This window comes from Saimiri boliviensis, chromosome 9, assembly GCF_048565385.1.
Source record: "Saimiri boliviensis isolate mSaiBol1 chromosome 9, mSaiBol1.pri, whole genome shotgun sequence".
Lineage (NCBI taxonomy): Eukaryota > Metazoa > Chordata > Mammalia > Primates > Cebidae > Saimiri > Saimiri boliviensis.
In genome coordinates this window covers 94,305,067-94,322,221 of record NC_133457.1, presented here as the reverse complement: position 1 = coordinate 94,322,221, position 17,155 = coordinate 94,305,067, and positions in this window count along the sequence as shown.

The window sequence follows — 17,155 nt, the reverse complement described above, 5'->3', positions numbered from 1 at the left end:
CAAAAGAAGCAAAGAAGGACATTATATAATGATAAAAGGATCAATGCAACAACAAGAAGAGCTAAAGATCCTAAATATATACGCACCCAATACAGGAATACCTAGACATACAGGACTTATAAAGAGACTTAGACTCCCACATAATAATAGTGGGAGACTTCAATATTAATATTAGACAGATCAATGAGACAGAAAATTAACAACGATATTCAGGTCTTGAACTCAGATCTGGAACAAGTACATGTAATTAACATTTATAGAACTCTCCACTTTAAATATACAAAATATACACTCTTATCAGTACCACATCATATCAATTTAGAAGTTTAAATGAAATCTTGGTTGGCTCCTTGTTTGTTGTTCTCTTCCCTCATTTTCTTTCATGTCTCCATTATTAAGGACAATTATAGGCATACCCATATTTAGACTGCATTCTAGCCTGGGCAATAAAGCAATACCCCCATCCTCTCTCCCTCTTCCTCTTTCTCTTTCTTCCTCTTCTTTAAAAAAAAAAAAAAAAAAAAAAAAAAAAAAAAAAGATCATGAGTGAAGATTCTGCCATCATGAATGGATTAATACCTTTATCAGGGGAGTGGATTCCTGATAGAAGGATGAGTTTACCTTATGCCTTGTGTGCATTCTCTTGCCCTTCTGCCTTCTGCCATGGCAGGGACATACCAATAGGCCTTTGCCAGATGCTACTGCCATGCTTTTGGACTTCCTGGACTCCAGAATTGTGATAAATAAACTTAACTCCTTTTCTGGCTAAAAAATAAAAAAAAAAAAAAAAAAAAAAAGAAGTTCTTTAGTCTGGGGATGGTACTCATGCTGGTAATCCCAGTGCTTTGGAAGGTCAAGGTAGTAGAATTGCTTGAGGTTGGAGGCCAGGAATTTATACCAACCTGGGCAATATAGCAAGACTCCATTCTCTACAAAAATAAAGTAAAAAATAAAATAGCTGTGGTGGTGGCAGATGCCTGTAGTAGCTACTCAATAGGCTGAGGAGGGAGCTTGAGCCCAGGAGTTTGAAGTTATAGTGAGCTATGATCTGCACTCCAGCCTGCATGACAGAGTGAGACTTTGTCTCTAAGGAATGCAAGTTAAGAAAAGAAGAAGTCTCATTTTCCAGCAGATTTTCTGAAGAAGCAGACTGATAATGCTAAAAATAAAATAAAATAATAAAATAAAATAAAAGAGGAAGTACGGGATTTGGACATCCTCTCGCGAGATTTGGTTCTTAGTTCCTAAGTCGGTGCTCACCAAGGAGAAAGCCATGTTCAGTTCGAGCTCCAGGATCGTGAAGCCCAGTGGCAAGAAGCCAGGCGATTTCGAGTCCGGCATCTCCCAGGCTCTTCTGGAGCTGGAGATGAATTCGGACCTCAAGGCCCAGCTCAGGAAGCTGAATATTAAGGCAGCCAAGGAAATTGAAGTTGGTGGTGGCCGGAAAGCTATCATAATCTTTGTTCCTGTTCCTCAACTAAAAGCTTTCCAGAAAATCCAAGTCTGGCTAGTACACGAATTGGAAAAAAAGTTCAGTGCGAAGCATGTTGTCTTTATCACTCAGAGGAGAATTCTGCCTAAGCCAACTTGAAAAAGCGTCCCAGGAGCCGTGCACTGACAGCTGTGCATCTATAGAGTCAGCACAATCCCAGTCCAAATTCAAGGAGGTTATTTTGTGGATATCACTATGTGATTTCAACGTATAGGTGAACAGGCAAAAGGCACAGAATGGTCAACTCGATAATGAAGGAGAAGAAAAAGGATTGACACTACCAACTTCAAGACTTACTGTAAAACAACAGTAATTAAGACAGTGTGGTATTAGTGAAGAAATAGACAAATAGATCAAGGGAACAGAATGGATAGCCCAGAAATAGACCCACATAAATATAGTCAGCTGATCTTTGACAGGGAAGCAAAGGCAATACATGGGAGAAAAGGCTGACTTTTCAAAAATGATGATGGGGTCACTGAATATTCACATGCAAAAAAAAATGAATTTAGATACAGATACTTCACTAAAGTGGATCATATTCCTAACTATAACACACGAAACTATAAAATTCCTAGAAGATAGCATTCACGAAAACCTAGATGACCCTAAGTGTGGCAATGACTTTTTAGATACAATACCAAAGGCACAATCCATGAAAGTAAAACTTAATAAGATAAATTTATTACAATTAAAGACTGTACTGCAAAAGATAATGTCAAGATAATGAAAAGATAAGCCACAGACTGGGAGGAAATATTTGCAAAAGACATATATAATTTAAAAAACTGTTTTTCTAAAATATACAAAAATCTCTTTAAAAAAAAAAACCTCTAAAAATATATGAAAACCAACAACCTGATTGAAAAATGGGCAAAAGATCTGAAGAGACACCTTACCAGAGAAGAAAGTATGCAGGATGGCAAGTAAGCACATAAAAAGATGTTCAATATCGTAAGTCACTGGGGAACTGCAAGTTAAAACAACGGTAAGATACCACTACACATCTATCAGAATGGCCGAAGTTCAAAACGTTGACAACAGCAAATGCTGGTGAGGATGTGGAGCACTAGGAATTCTCATTCATTGCTCATGGGAATGCAAAATGGAACATCCACTTTGAAAGGTAGTTTGGCAGTTTCTTACAAAACCAAACACACTGTAACCGTACAGTCCAGCAGTTGTGTTCCTTGCTATTTATCCAGATGAGTTGTAGGCTTATTTCTACATAAAAACCTTCACATGGATGTTTATAGCAGCTTTACTCATCATTTCCAAAACTTGGAAGCAATCAAGATGTCCTCCAGTAGATGAGTGGATAAACGTGCTTCATCCAGACAACGGAATGTTATACAGCACTAAAAAATGAGCTATCCAGACATGGAAAGACATAGAGGAAGCTTAAATGCATGTTACTGAATTAAAGAAGCCTATCTGAAAAGGCTAAATACTGTATGATTTCAACTATATGACATTCTAGGAAAGGCACACATATGGAGACAGGAAAAAGGTGAATTGTTGCCAAGGGTTGGAAGAAAAGAGGCTGGACTAGGTGGAGCACGGGGATTTTTAGGACGGTGAAACTATTCTGTCCAATACTGCAGTGATGGATGCATGTCATTATACATCCGTAGAGTATACAACACCAGGGGATATATGGGAACTCCCTGTACTTTCTGTTCAATTTTATTGTGAACCTAAAACTTCTCTAAAAAGCACTTTAGTAGTTTTGTTTCTTTTTTTAAGTCCTTCTAGTAACCAGGCATGATGGCATGCACCTGTAGTCCCAGCTACCAGGGAGGCTGAGGTGGGAGGATCACTTGAGCTCAGGAGTTCAAGGACAGCATGGGCAATACAGCGAGACATTTGAAAAAACAAAATCTCAGCACTTCCAGAGCCCGCTGTCGCCCGCCACAAGAGGTGAGTGTTGGGTGGGGAGACTTCTGTTTGGCGTCCTGGTCCCACGATGTCGCCCACTCGGGAGGAGGTGGCTTCTTGGTTTCTCAAGTCCCCTGGGAGTCCGAGCCTGGGCCGGAGGCTGGCAGCGGCATGGGGATCCGGAGGGCAGGGGTGGTCTTCGGGGCAGTCCTGGTACTCCCTGCCTCCCTCGCTGTGGCTGCTCTGGGATGTGGGAACCAGGGATGTGGGCCGCTCTTGGGAGATGTGGCCCTGTGTGGTCCATCTGACCATAGAAGAAAGGCTAGACCCAGGCTGTTACCCTATTGAGCACCTATTACATGCAATGCTATTCTGGGTTCCTGGGATGCCACTGAGTGAGACAGACGCACAAACTCTCATCCCAGGGGGGAGAAGTCAATATTAATCAGGTCTGATCCTTCCTCTGCCAGGCGTCTAATAACCTCATTGTTTCCAGATGAAAGATCAACAACGTTCTTCCCATGCAGGAGGCCTGGCATGGCCTGGCACCTTGCAGCACACTCCCCTCGGCCCTGCTACAGCCTCTTTGGCTTTTACTTCTCCAATGTGTGGCTTCTTGGGTAAAGATGCCCTCTTTGGCCTGGTTAATTCCTCTCCTTATGATTTATTCGATTAGGGCAATCCTTGCTGGTTTCCGTGGTACGATTTACCTCTCCATGGGTTTTTTGGACTACCACATACTCGCTCCTAGCACTTAGCATGGGTGTAACCTTACAGCTATTTGAATGCAAATTACATGAGAATGAAGACTTTCCCCTCAATTTCTAGTACCAACCACACTGGTTGGCATAGAGTATGGTTCCATAAACATTTGCTGGCTGAGAGGCAAATGTGTCTGTAATTATCATGTGAGATACCTGATGGAAGAAAAGGGAATAGCTACCTGGCAGATGTGACTTAATTTGCATCCTCCAGGCTGTGGCTTTTAAGATGTCAGTCTTCAGGGTGAGTAGAGCAGAAGGATCCCTTGAAGCCAGGAGCTCAAGCCAGGTCTAGGCAAAAGAGTGAGACTCGGTTTCTCCAAAAACATAGAAAGTTTAGCAGGGCGTGCTGGCATGCACCTGTAGTCCCAGCTACTTGGGAGGCTGAGATGGGAGGATCCTTGAGCCTACGAATGTGAGGCTTTAGTGAGCTATGATCGTGCCACTGCATTCCAGCCTGGAAGACAGAATGAGACCTGATCATATATGTGTACATATATGATTTTTATGCAATTGGAGACTGAAATATAATCTGTAATTAGTTTTTCATTTACTGCATTTGAATATTTGCCTTTGTTGCAAAATATTCCACAATATAGTTCTTAATGTTTAGCTTATTTTTTTCCAATGTATACCAAATGTTGGATATAAAGTTTGCATCTTTTTGATATTAGAAATAACTCTGTAGTGAATGTTTATGAGCTGAAATCTCAGATACACTCAAGTTGAGACTTTTAAAAATTGGTTTTAAAATTTGGATACTTAAACAGTATATATGTACATGATAAGAAAAAGAATTACCTAAAATTGTATGGTTAAAAAAAAAAAATCTCCCTTGGCTGGGTGCAGTGGCTCACGCCTGTAGTCCTAACACTTTGGGAGGTCGAGGCAGTCAGGAGTTTGAGACAAGCCTGGCCAATATGGTGAAACCCCGTCTCTACTAAAAATGCAAAAATTAGCTGGGCATGGTGGCACAGACTTGTAATCCCAGCTTCTCGAGAGGCTGAGGCAGGAGAATTGCTTGAACCCGGGAGGTGGAGTCTGCAGTGAGCCAAGATCACATCACTACACTGCAGCCTGGGCAACAGTGAGACTTCATCTCAAAAAAATAAAATAAAGAAAATCTTTCTCTCTACTTAGACCCTCAGCCCCAGTCTCCAGAGGTGACCACTGGTAAGTTTTCCAAGTGAGAGCAAATCATATGTGCTATTCTGAACCTGGCATCTGATACTTAATAGTACAGATAGAAACATTCTTGGTCAGGTATTTTCCTGAAGGAAAAGTTGCAGCAGTTGACACTCCCACCAGCAGGTGATGGGAATCTGGTTCCCTGTACTTCTCCTGCTTGAGGAATGATCACTTTTTAAGTTCTCAATTTGATGGGTAGAAAATTAGATTTTATTGTTTTAATTTGCCATTATTTACTAGAGCCTAAGAAGCTTTTTATATGCTTATTGGTTCTTGATGGGCGAATTGATTACTTGCTATGGTTTGGTGTCCACTACAAACCTCATGTTGAAATTTGATCCGTGATATGGTTTGGCTGTGTCCCCACCCAAATCTCACCTCGAATTGTAATAACCCCCACATGTCGAGGGTGGGGCCAGGTGAAGATAATTGAATCATAAGGCCAGTTTTCACGTACTGTTCTTGTGGTAGTGAAGAAGTCTCATGAGATCTGATTGTTTTATAAATGAGAGTTCCCCATGCACAGCTCTTGCCTGCCGCCCTGTAAGGCATGATTTTGTGCCTCCTTTGCCTTCTGCCATCATTGTGAGGCCTCTCCACTCATGAGGAACTGTGAGTCCATTAAACCTCCTTTCCTTTATAAATTTCCCAGTCTCGGGTATGTCTGTATTAGCACTGTGAGAACAGACTAATACAATCCCCAATATTGGAGATAGAGCCTAACAGAAGGTGTTTGGATCATGAAGGCAGAACCCTCATGAATAGATTAATACTGGGTGGACATAGTGAGTGATTTCTTATTCTTTCAGCTCCTAAGAGAGCTGGTGGTTAAAAATAGCCTGGCATCTCCCCTGTTCTCTCTCTTGCTTCCTCTCTTGCCATGTGATCTCTGCACACACCAGCTCCCCTTCACCTCCAGCCATGAGTGGAAGCAGCCTGGGGCCCTCACCAGATGCGGATGCCTAGCCTTGAACTTTCCAGCCATCAGTCATGAGCAAAATAAGCATTTTATTCTTTTTAAGTTGAAAAAAAAAAAAGAAAAAACAAAGCATCTCTAGTGATATAAAGTGACAAAACATAAAATTGAATCAAATGCAAAGTGTGTTGTGGACCCCTGATGTTTTTGCCAGTAGAGGAAATGGGTTTAGTTAAACAAGGATGTGGTTTTGAAGGGGTCATTTGGAAAAGGAGGAGAAATGATGGGAGGAGAAAACGATGATCAGATCTCTGTAGGAGGGACAGTCACACAGATTTTAACGCCTTTAACATGGGAGGTCGCCATTCCCATCTACTCCTGATGTAGGTAGAGAAGTGGGGAGAGGCAGAGGAGAGATGCCCGGAACAGGAGGGAGTGGCCAGGAGTTGCGCAAGTCAGTTGGCCCCTCCTGGGCTCAGTTCTATCCCCTGTAAACCAGAAGTAGCAATATTAAATAAGATAAAGTGTTTGTCATGCAGTGATACTGAATAAATAGTACTAATTGTCATACCTGATGCTTGGCAAACAACGGGAAATTGCTAAGTGCTGAATGAATCTCACTTTATGTTGTCAGTCGCTGACCTCTCTCTGGCTTTTCCACGTGCTGTGGACCTACTGACACTTTTTCTTTTCTGGTTTTGTAGAACTTCTCTTGCCTCTCCAAGGCCAACCCCTCCCTCTGGGATTCCTCTGGTCCCTCCCACTTGTCAGTCCACAGAGCTGGCATCCTTATCATCAGCTATGGATAAGCCTACGCCTTGGTTTCACTGGTACAGTCTCAGGTTGTACCTGTTGTCCTCACGTTTTGTTTGTTTGGGTATTTGTCCTTTGTGTTGTTGTTTTAACAAAGCGTTATTGTCAGTAGCTGCGTTAAACCAAGCTGGCATGGATGTGATGAACCTCCGCTTGGTCCCTGCGGCTCCTGTCGTGTTCTCACCTTACAGGTTGTCAGATGTATACGTAGTGAGCAAAGTACTTCGTTTAGCACTTGATCACAGTGTAACTAACCCCTCCTTTTCGAGAACAGCATGAGGAGCACTCAGTGATAAAGCGCAGTCTCATGCCGGCAGCCTAGAAAAAGCTTGATTAGATGGAAATCAGAAGACACAGATTGCCAATCACAAGAAGCATCAGCATCTACTTCAAAAGTTAATAGCTACATTAGGAAGATGGTGCTAAAAGATAATTATTAAAATGAGGGCTACAAAAGGTGAGCCTACATATTACTCTATGAAGCATGACTTCATTTAGATCAAAAGACTGTTCTTCTAAGTTAATTATACTCATTACTTTCTCCAAGTTTTTTTAATGCACACACGAAAAGTGAAACAATGATTGGTAATGTGTTGGCTGCATTACGAGAAGTCAACAGTTAAATGATGCCATCACAAAATTCAAATAGAAAATCATGATTTAATTTTTTCCATTTAATTCATGAAATCGAAAGTCTTTTGGAAATTCACTCATTTGTAGTTGAAGCATTTGACATTATTGTGATTAATATTGAATTCAGTTGACAAGGGCAACGCTGAAGGTAAAGTTACTTATGTCGGTAAAAATAATGTTCTTACTAAATTAAGAAATCTGTGACTAGAAACACACTTGGTCATGGTTGTTGTGTGTGCCTAATTCGTAACTGCATCCACATAAGATACACCACTCCACCATTTGAAATAGTGCAGTTGTCATAACTTACAAAGATTTTATACGGATAGATTAACCGACCTGAAAAAGTTTATGACAAAGCGGAACACAAAAGGATATTTCCTAAAGACAAACATGTTCTTTGTCCCCTTTTCCAATTACAAAACAACTTCACATTTTATGTTGCAAAATATAGTCATTTGCTGAAAATGTTAAGCCTAAGGTATTTTGATACAAACTCTGAACAAAACGTCACCCTGCTACTTCCCTGCACAATGATTATATTTAATGAACAGCTTATCATCCTGTACACAAGGTTTTTATTCATGAGAACTGATGCTGCTTAAAAACACTGATTACTTCCAAATTCCCCAGAAGAGGTCTTACATATAGGCAATGTATAGGATACTTATTAAATTGGTGAAGTATACACTTAAAATTACATCCAAGAAAAGTTTGAGAAAGAGAAATTAAAATGCGCTTGCGCGTTTTTTTTTCTTGCAACTAGTGTTAAATTCATCTTTCTTTACCGATAGAATGCAAAACAAGACACCCAAGAAGAACCCCACTGCTGTTAAGTTACAAATTGCTGCATGTAAGAAACCATTTCTCTGAAGGAAAATGCACTTAGTTTTAACTTAGTGTCACACCGTGTATAACCTAAAGTTAGACACGTCACTTATGTAAAGGCACAATTCTGTTCAGAAATATATACATGTAGAAATCAAAATCATATACCAGATCTCACCTGGCAAGAAAAAATGAGTTCACTGGTCTATGCTGTGGTTCCAGAGCCTCTGTCACAGTCACAGCCAGGCCTCCATGAGCAGTGTCCAGTTCTACGGGACAGAATGTTCTATTTCTGTCTTTCCTCTTGCTTTCTCTTTCTCTCTTCTTTCTTTGTCTTTCTCTTTCCTTTTCTTCTCTCTTTCCTTCTTTCTTTTTCCCTCCCTCCCTTCCTTCCTTTTTCTTTCTTTCTTTTTCTTCCCTCCCTCCCTTCCTTCCTTCCTTCCTCTCTCCCTCCCTCCCTTTCTTTTTCTTCCTTTCTTTTCTTTCTTTTTCTTTTTCTTTCCCTTCTTTTCTTCCTACCTTCTTTCTCTCCTACCTTCCTTCCTTCCTTCCCTTCTTCCTTCCTTTCTTTCCTCCCTTTCTCCCTCCCTCCCTTCCTTTCTTCCTTCCCTCCTGTTATATTCACCGTGGGAAAACATTCTGCAGCCTCCTCAGGGCTTTCTTCATTTTATCTGAAAGGGCAGATGAGTTCCCTTTCTAGAGTAGCATCAGCACCCACTCTTTTGTGGTAGGAGAAACAGGATTCGAAGACCCAGCAGAAGGCAGAAGTCAGCTGCTACAGACGGCCTTGACATAGCTTAAGCTAAAGGCTTTGAACAAGAATGAAACAAAACCCATAAGCCCTCCAACATGTCAGAAGGAGATAGATTTCTAAAAAAAAAAAAAATAAGGGCAACTTTCCTTTCATCTGCTTAAGGAAAAAAAAAAAAAAAAGAGTATGTGGGGGCAGTGACTGGCTTCCTCAAGCCAGTAAAAGACAAGGAAGGTACATAAAATACTCCATGGTATTACTTTACTTCAAAATCGTAGTTTTCCTCGGGCCACTGAAAAATGTTTGATAGTAATCTATAAATTTATACATTTTTTTAAAAGTCTAGGTTTAAGATAATTACTAATCTCTGAGTGTGTGCCTATAAAGAGAAACAATTATTATGACAAAAGAAGATGCTAGAGAAGGAAACTGGAAAAATTCTTTGAGTGGAAATGTACACGCAACTGCTCCCCATTCTGGTCTCATGCTTCTAAGCAGCCTTTTCCCTGAAAGCCTTCCAGATTAGTTTTGCTTGGGCTAGAGATATGTCTCCTAAATTTTTTTTTCTTTTATCAATCATCAAGAACATAATGTTGAGTTGAAATGATAATCCAACCTGGAATCTGATTCTCTTTTATTCCATTCTTACTTGCAAAAATCATGAACTAAGCTTTATTTTCCTCTTCACTGGGATATTTGTAACGACATGGATCGGACTCCTTGAAGTGACTGGGATGTAGCCAGACTTCATAGAAAGTTGTGTTGGCTGATGGAGACTGTCCGTATTTATAGGAAGGTCGTGTGCAATGAGATAGAGCTACAAATGAATTGTCTCACCACTGGAAGAAGTGCGGCCACCCCCAGTGCAGCCCTGCCTCTTTCTTTGCTCTGCTGCCTTTAGCCATCGGAGCTACAGCTTTGAGTACAAGCCCTTCTGCCCTCCCAAATGCTTGGCATAAGTGTCAAGATCTCTGAAGTGTTGTCTGAACGTTCTCTTGCTTGGCCTCAGGTGCTTCCCCCTCACTCCTGACCCTGAGGATGGGGGTGGGGTGAATTGCTACAGCCCCTCACGACTCCTTCCAAAGATCTTTCCCTTCCCTGCTTCTCTGTACTTTTCAACTACTTATGCAGGTTGGAGGTGAGTGGTTGCTAACACAGGCATGACTTGGTTTTGCAGCCTCTTCCCGTGTTCTGCTTAGGTGGTCTAGGGTCCTGGAGGTAATTGCCATGGGCTCTACTGTCCTTGACCTTCTCAACGTGTGGAGATGATAGAAATACTTTCATCTAACAACATTTCATTATTCACATAGAAATTTACCTTCTTGGGCCGGGCGCGGTGGCTCAAGCCTGTAATCCCAGCACTTTGGGAGGCCGAGGCGGGTGGATCACAAGGTTGAGAGATCGAGACCATCCTGGTCGACAGGGTGAAACCCCGTCTCTACTAAAAATACAAAAAATTAGCTGGGCATGGTGGCACGTGCCTGTAATCTCAGCTACTCAGGAGGCTGAGGCAGGAGAATTGCCTGAACCCAGGAGGCGGAGGTTGCGGTGAGCCGAGATCGCGCCATTGCTCTCCAGCCTGGGTAACAAGAGCGAAACTCCGTCTCAAAAAAAAAAAAAAAAAAGAAAGAAATTTACCTTCTTGAGGAAATATTCAAGAAACCAGACTCCTGTCCTTAGAAATATGTGTGCCACCTTCATGTATGCGTGTCTGAAGGTCCTCAGTATTCTTACCTCTTGAGATGGGGAAGACCTTTATTGTTCATTCACAATCCTGTGGGAAGTGCAGGGAGCCCTTCCTTTAGAAAATATGCTGTTTATCTAAAGGTGGAGGTTTGAAGAACAGAGATTTTTAAGCATCACACTCAGAAATGTAAGTGTTATGAGAGACAACAGAGTTTCCAATTACAGCCCTAAAACTCAACATATTCAAAATTAAACTTCTGATCTCCCCATCCACAGGTGCTCCATGTGCTGATTTTTCTAACACACTTGATGGCAACGTATTATTCCAGTCTCTTAGGCCCCAAATCTTGAAGACATCCATGACTTTCTCTCTCTCTCTCTCTCTCTCTCTCTCTCTCTCTCCAGATTAGCAAATCCTATGAGCTCTATATTAAAAATATATCTGGGGAAATTCAGCTTCTGCTTAGGATGATAAAATTCAGAAAGAGTGTCATCTTCACTCTGACTACAAAAATGGATATACAAGAATATACACGGAACTCAAACAAATTAACAACCAAAAACAAATAACCCAGTTTTAAAGTGGGCAAATGGTCCAATTAGACATTTCTCAAAAGAAGATATACAAATAAATGGCCAACAAATATATGGAAAAACATTCAACATCACTAATCAAAATACAGTGAGACATCTCATCCCAGTTGAGATTGGCTATTATCAAAAAGACAAAAAAAAAAAAAAAATTCTGGCAAGGATGTGAAGAAAGGGAAATTCTTATACAGTGTTAGTGGGAATGTAAACTAGTACAGCCATTATTTAAAGCAGTATAAAGATTTCTCTAAAAACTAAAAAGAGAACTACCATACAATTCTACTACCAGCAATTCTACTACTGGGTATTTATCTGAAGGAAAAGAAATCACAATCTTCAAAGGGACGCTTATGTTTATTGCAGCACTATTCACTATTGTAAAGGTATGGAATCAGCATAAATATTCATCAACAGGTGAATGAATAAAGAAAATATGGTATATATGCACAATAGAATACTACTCAGCCATTTAAAAAAAAATAATGAATTCCTGTCATTTTCAGCAACATGGATGAGACTGAAGGACATTGTTAAGTAAAATAAGTCAGGCACAGAAAGACAAATACGACATGTTCTTATTTATAGTGGGAACCATAAAAAAAAATGTAGCCCATAGAAGTAGAGAGTTATACGGTTATCATAGGCTGGGAAGGGTAGCGGGTAGGAAGGATACCGAGAAGTTGGTGAACGGATACAAATTTCAGCTAGATATGAGAAATGAGTTCTGATGTTTCACAGCACTGTAGGGTGCATATGGTAAACTATAAGTTACTGCATTTTTTAAAAAGCTAGAGGAAAGAATTTTGAATGTTCGCAGCGCAAGGAAATGATAAATGTTTGAAGTGCTGGATATCCTAATTACCCTGATTTGATCATTATACTTTGCATGCATGTTTCAAAATATCACTCTGTGCACCATAAATATGTATAATTATTATGTGTCAACTAAAAACAACAAAAAAGAACATCTACAAAAACCGAATACTACAGCTAACATTCTTAATGGTGAAAGATTCAAGTCTTTCTCTCATGATAGGGATAGAGACAAGAATGTTTCTTCTCACCACTCTTTTTTAAAAAGCAGGAATAAACAAAAAGTTGATGGTTGTTTAAAGGATAATACTTAACTATTCAGAAAGTTAAAATTAAAAATATCTTGACTAGGGTTTTCTACGTAGTATATCACCATGATGACTCTGATTTTCCCTTTCCTCGAGCAGTTGCTCAGAAGGAAGTTTGAACAACTGATAACAGGCTCTGGAGCTTGCCTTCCCTTCTCAGGCCAGTAGTCCCCTGGCAGATCAAAGCACTGAAATGAAGCAGCAGCATCCTCTCCTCAGCCCTCTCTCTTGCCCTTTTTCTTTTTACTTTGAGTATTCCTGAATAATAAATGCAAAATTAGGTTTGAATATATACCAAGAGCCAGATGACCACCCCAATTCAAGACTGCATTTCATTCAAGGAGACTTAGCACAGAAAGGATTACCCTTCATCTCAGGGATACAGTGATAGAAGTCACAGATCACACATAAATGTCATTTGCAGTCTCTGAGCAAAGACAAAGCTAGTATAAATTCATCTGTAAAATGAGGAGATTTGGACCAGGTGGTCCCACCTAGCCAGGCAAGCCAGAGCGAAAGCTCAGATCTTTCACCCTAAAAGGACTTGCTCTCTCTGCTAACGTGGATGCAGAAAGGAAAGACCATCATACTGCGGCACTAACCTTCTAATATAAAGAAAGAATTGTGTTGGGGTTAAACTATATCAACAGAGTACAAATTTTTATCATACTTACAGGATAAATTAATTCTTGATATTTTAAAATTTATGTACGTTGCAAAACTGTGGCAAACTACAAGTCTTAAACATGGACACCAAAGACTTTCCAGGGAGTATATAAAATCTGAGTAAGCCAAGTGAATTACTTTAAATCCTGAGAGTCCATACATAATCTTCTCTATCGATTATACCTCTCTATTATGCATTCTCTTCCAGGTCCCTTCAACAAGGGTGTTTCGTATCTCAGAGGTTCTAAAATGTCTTTAAAAAAAAAAAAAAGCTTCCAGAAATTATGATTCAAGGATTTGAAGCCCTAATGTTACAGGCAAAATCTCATTTTTATAAAATGTAAAGTGCTGTGTTTCTTTCATTCCTAATAGCTCATCAACAGAAGTCACTACTAAATGGCATTTCTACGGCCTTTCCAGGTAGTGGGATACTGCGTATTTGAGCTCCATCCAACACCCACCAGGAGTGAGGAGTTTCATGTCTTGCAATTCTGCCACTCCATTTATTCCAGGGTTGGAGCGATCTCCAATTTGACACCAGGATGATCATTCTGTTATGCCTTCATTATTTGGAGCGTTGCTGTAACCTGTTCCTCTGCTTGCTTGCTTGTTTTTGGAGAAACACAAGATCTTCCAGATTCCATCTTCTTGGCCAGCTCTTCTGCTGATGTCATATCAGTCTTAGCAACTAAAAAGCCAGAGGTAATTCCTCCCATGGTTTTGTTTGGGTCTTGCAAAAATTAGAAACAACTTCCCGCAGCATGGCCCTTTCACAGAGCCCAATGGCATCGCAGGTACCTTTGCTCGCTAACAACTTTGCTTTGTAGAACCAGACTTTAGCAGTTCTTCAGCCTCAGGAATACTGGGCAATACGGCAGGTATTTCATTAAAAGCCACACCCCTTTCAATGAGCCGCAGCCATTCTGTCGGAGTGTTATTGGTTTGCCTGAGCAGTTGAAGCTGTCCTTTCTTTTCTTCCTCTTCTTTTTCAACGCTCTTCCAGAATATTTATTTTCTCTATTATTTTTCTTTTGTTTTGTGTGTCATAGGAGGCCACTTACAGATTTTCCCCTTAGGTTTCTGCCATTCTCCCAGTTATTTCCTTTGATCCTCTGCTATTGTCTTCTTTTCCATGTTTGTATTCATTGCGTTCCTTTTGAGACTCCTTTTCCATTCATGATTGTGTCACCAGCTTGAGTTTTGGGAGCTATCTTGTTGAGAAACTGGAAGAGCCTTTTTCAACTTGGAGTCCAATGCCTGTGCTTTGTGTTGTAAGCGGTTGTGGCATTTGTCCCCATTAGTTCCATTTGCTCTTATGCCAGGGATGCTGGGAACAACTGAATTTAAGCTGCCAACTGTCAAACTAGGCGTCTGGCTTACGGCTTTTGATTTTTGCAGGGCACACGACCACGGCCCGAAACAAGGTTGCATGGACTGCTGATCCTGCTTAATGTTTAGATGTCTGCTATTATATCCTCCCTGAAACAAAGTGGAGTATGTCCTGGTTTTGGTATGTTTACTTTCTGTTCACTAACTTATACATGCTCTTTAGCAATTAACCTTATTAACTGTTACACCCTCGACCACTAATTTTTATTTGTTGCTTGAGTCCCACTAAGGGTCTGAACAAAGAGAGAGAGAGGGACTGTCTTGGGGGCTTTTCTCCCGGTCTTGCAAGATCCCCTTGAGAGAGTTGCTATGACTTGACTGATAGACGCTTGACTGTGTTTCTCTAACAAATTGTTTATTAACTCTGTCTTTCAGGGCAGCATTAGTCACTGAATATCTGCCCAAGGCTTATTTAGGAACCAAATTGCTCTTAGTTCAATTATGAGAGTTATTCTTTAACTTCTTTATGGTACATTATTGAGAATCCGGCTTTCTTTCAGGATCTGACAAGGTTTGAGGCAAATTCTCTTCATTAATCTGTTTTAGAAAGCTAACCAAAGATTAATTTTCAACACGAGTATTTCCTACGGAGTCTGTACACTTAGCTTCCTTGATGTGTTTGTTAACTGCTGCTTTGTAGTCTTCAAATCCTGTGCATTAAGTGACCCCCTGGGTTTTCTTGACAGTTCTCCCATGGTAAATGATCCAGCTTTATGCTCCTGTCAGCTACAGCTGGAGGCTTACAGTTTGGGTTAGAAAAACACTTCCTGAAATCAGCTTTTGTCCAGTTTTGGTAACTTCAACTTTGGCTTCGAGGACCAAATCTGGTCTGGCCTGGAGTTTAATGCTGCTGGGCTTTATGCCTTTATCAGGCAAAACAGCATGATTGATAACATTCTGTTGGGTAGATCCGGGCAATTATTTTTGGCTTTTAGATAAGGCTCAGTGTTTGGCACTTGAGGTTCCTTTTGACTTCTAGGCGCTCCTGGAACTTTTTCCTCTGTTGTTCTGTGGCAGCCGTGGGAGTGACAGGTCCTGGCCTCACCGTGACTTCTCAGTGACCGTGTTTCTTCCTCTCTCACCATTTCTCTTCACGATAGTGCTGGAAGTCCTAACCAGGGCAATAAGGCTAGGAAAGGAAATAAAAGGCATACATCTCAGAAAGAAAGAAAGAAAACTGTCTCTCTTTGTAGATGACATAATAGTCTTTGTGGGAAGTTCTACAGAATCTACAGAAGAGACTCTTAGAACTGACATGTGAGTTCAGAATGGTGACTGCATGATCACCGTGCAAAAAGTTATCTTTAATTCTGTAGATTAGCAATAAAGTCATGAAAACCAAAATTTAAAATATAATATTATTTAAGTTGCTCAGAAATCAAGTAGGTATAATTTAACAAAACATATATAAGACGGGTATGCTGAAAATTGCAAACACTGATGAAAGAAATCAAAGAAGATTCAAATAAAGAGGAGACTATTAACATCTCCAGAGAAACAGAACCAACAGGATATGTATATATCAATAGAAGGATGAGATGAAATTTACTATGGAAATTGACTCGTGATCATGGAGGCTGAGAAGTCCCATGATATGCTGTCTGTAAGCTGGAGAACCAGAGAAGCTGGTGGAGTGGCTCAGTCCACATTTGAAGGCCTGAGAACCAGCAGGGGCTGCTGGCATATCTGTCAGTCAGAGGCTAAAGGCCTAAGACCCTGGAGAGGTAGAGTTGGGGACTAGGGAATCTCATAGCATCGGTATAAGTCTTGGAGTCCAGTGGCCAGATAACCTGGAGTTCTGATATCCAAGGGTGGGAGAAACTGGTGTCCCAACTCCAGAAGAAAGAGCGAATGCACTTTTCCTCTGCCTTTTTGTTCTGTCCCGGCTAACTGATTGAATGGTGCTCATCCTCATTAGATGAGGACAGATCATCCTACTCAGTCCACCAATTCAAATGCCTATCTCTTCCAGAAACACTCTCAGAAACACACCCAGATATAATGTTTTGCCAGCTATCTGGCTATCCCTTAACCCAGTCAAGTTGACACCTAAAATTAACCATCACAGGGAGACATGCTGTATCCATGGACTGGGAACCTCAGCATAATAAAAATGTCAATTCTATCCAAACTGATGTGGAGGTTTAACACAACTTCAATCAGAATTCTAGACATATTTTTGTAAATATACATAAGACCATTTTAAAATTTATATAGACAAAGGAAAAAAGAGAACTAAAAGAGTCAAAACAATAAAGTGGAAGGAGCCAATAGGCCTGATTTTAAGATACGATAAAGATGCAGTAATCAAAGCTTTGTGACATTGGCAGAGGAATGTAGACACGTAGATCAATGGTACAAAATAGAAAAACTGGAAACAGCCCCATACAAGTACAGACAGTTGATTTTTCAAAGTGGCAAAAGCGATTCAATAAAGGAAGG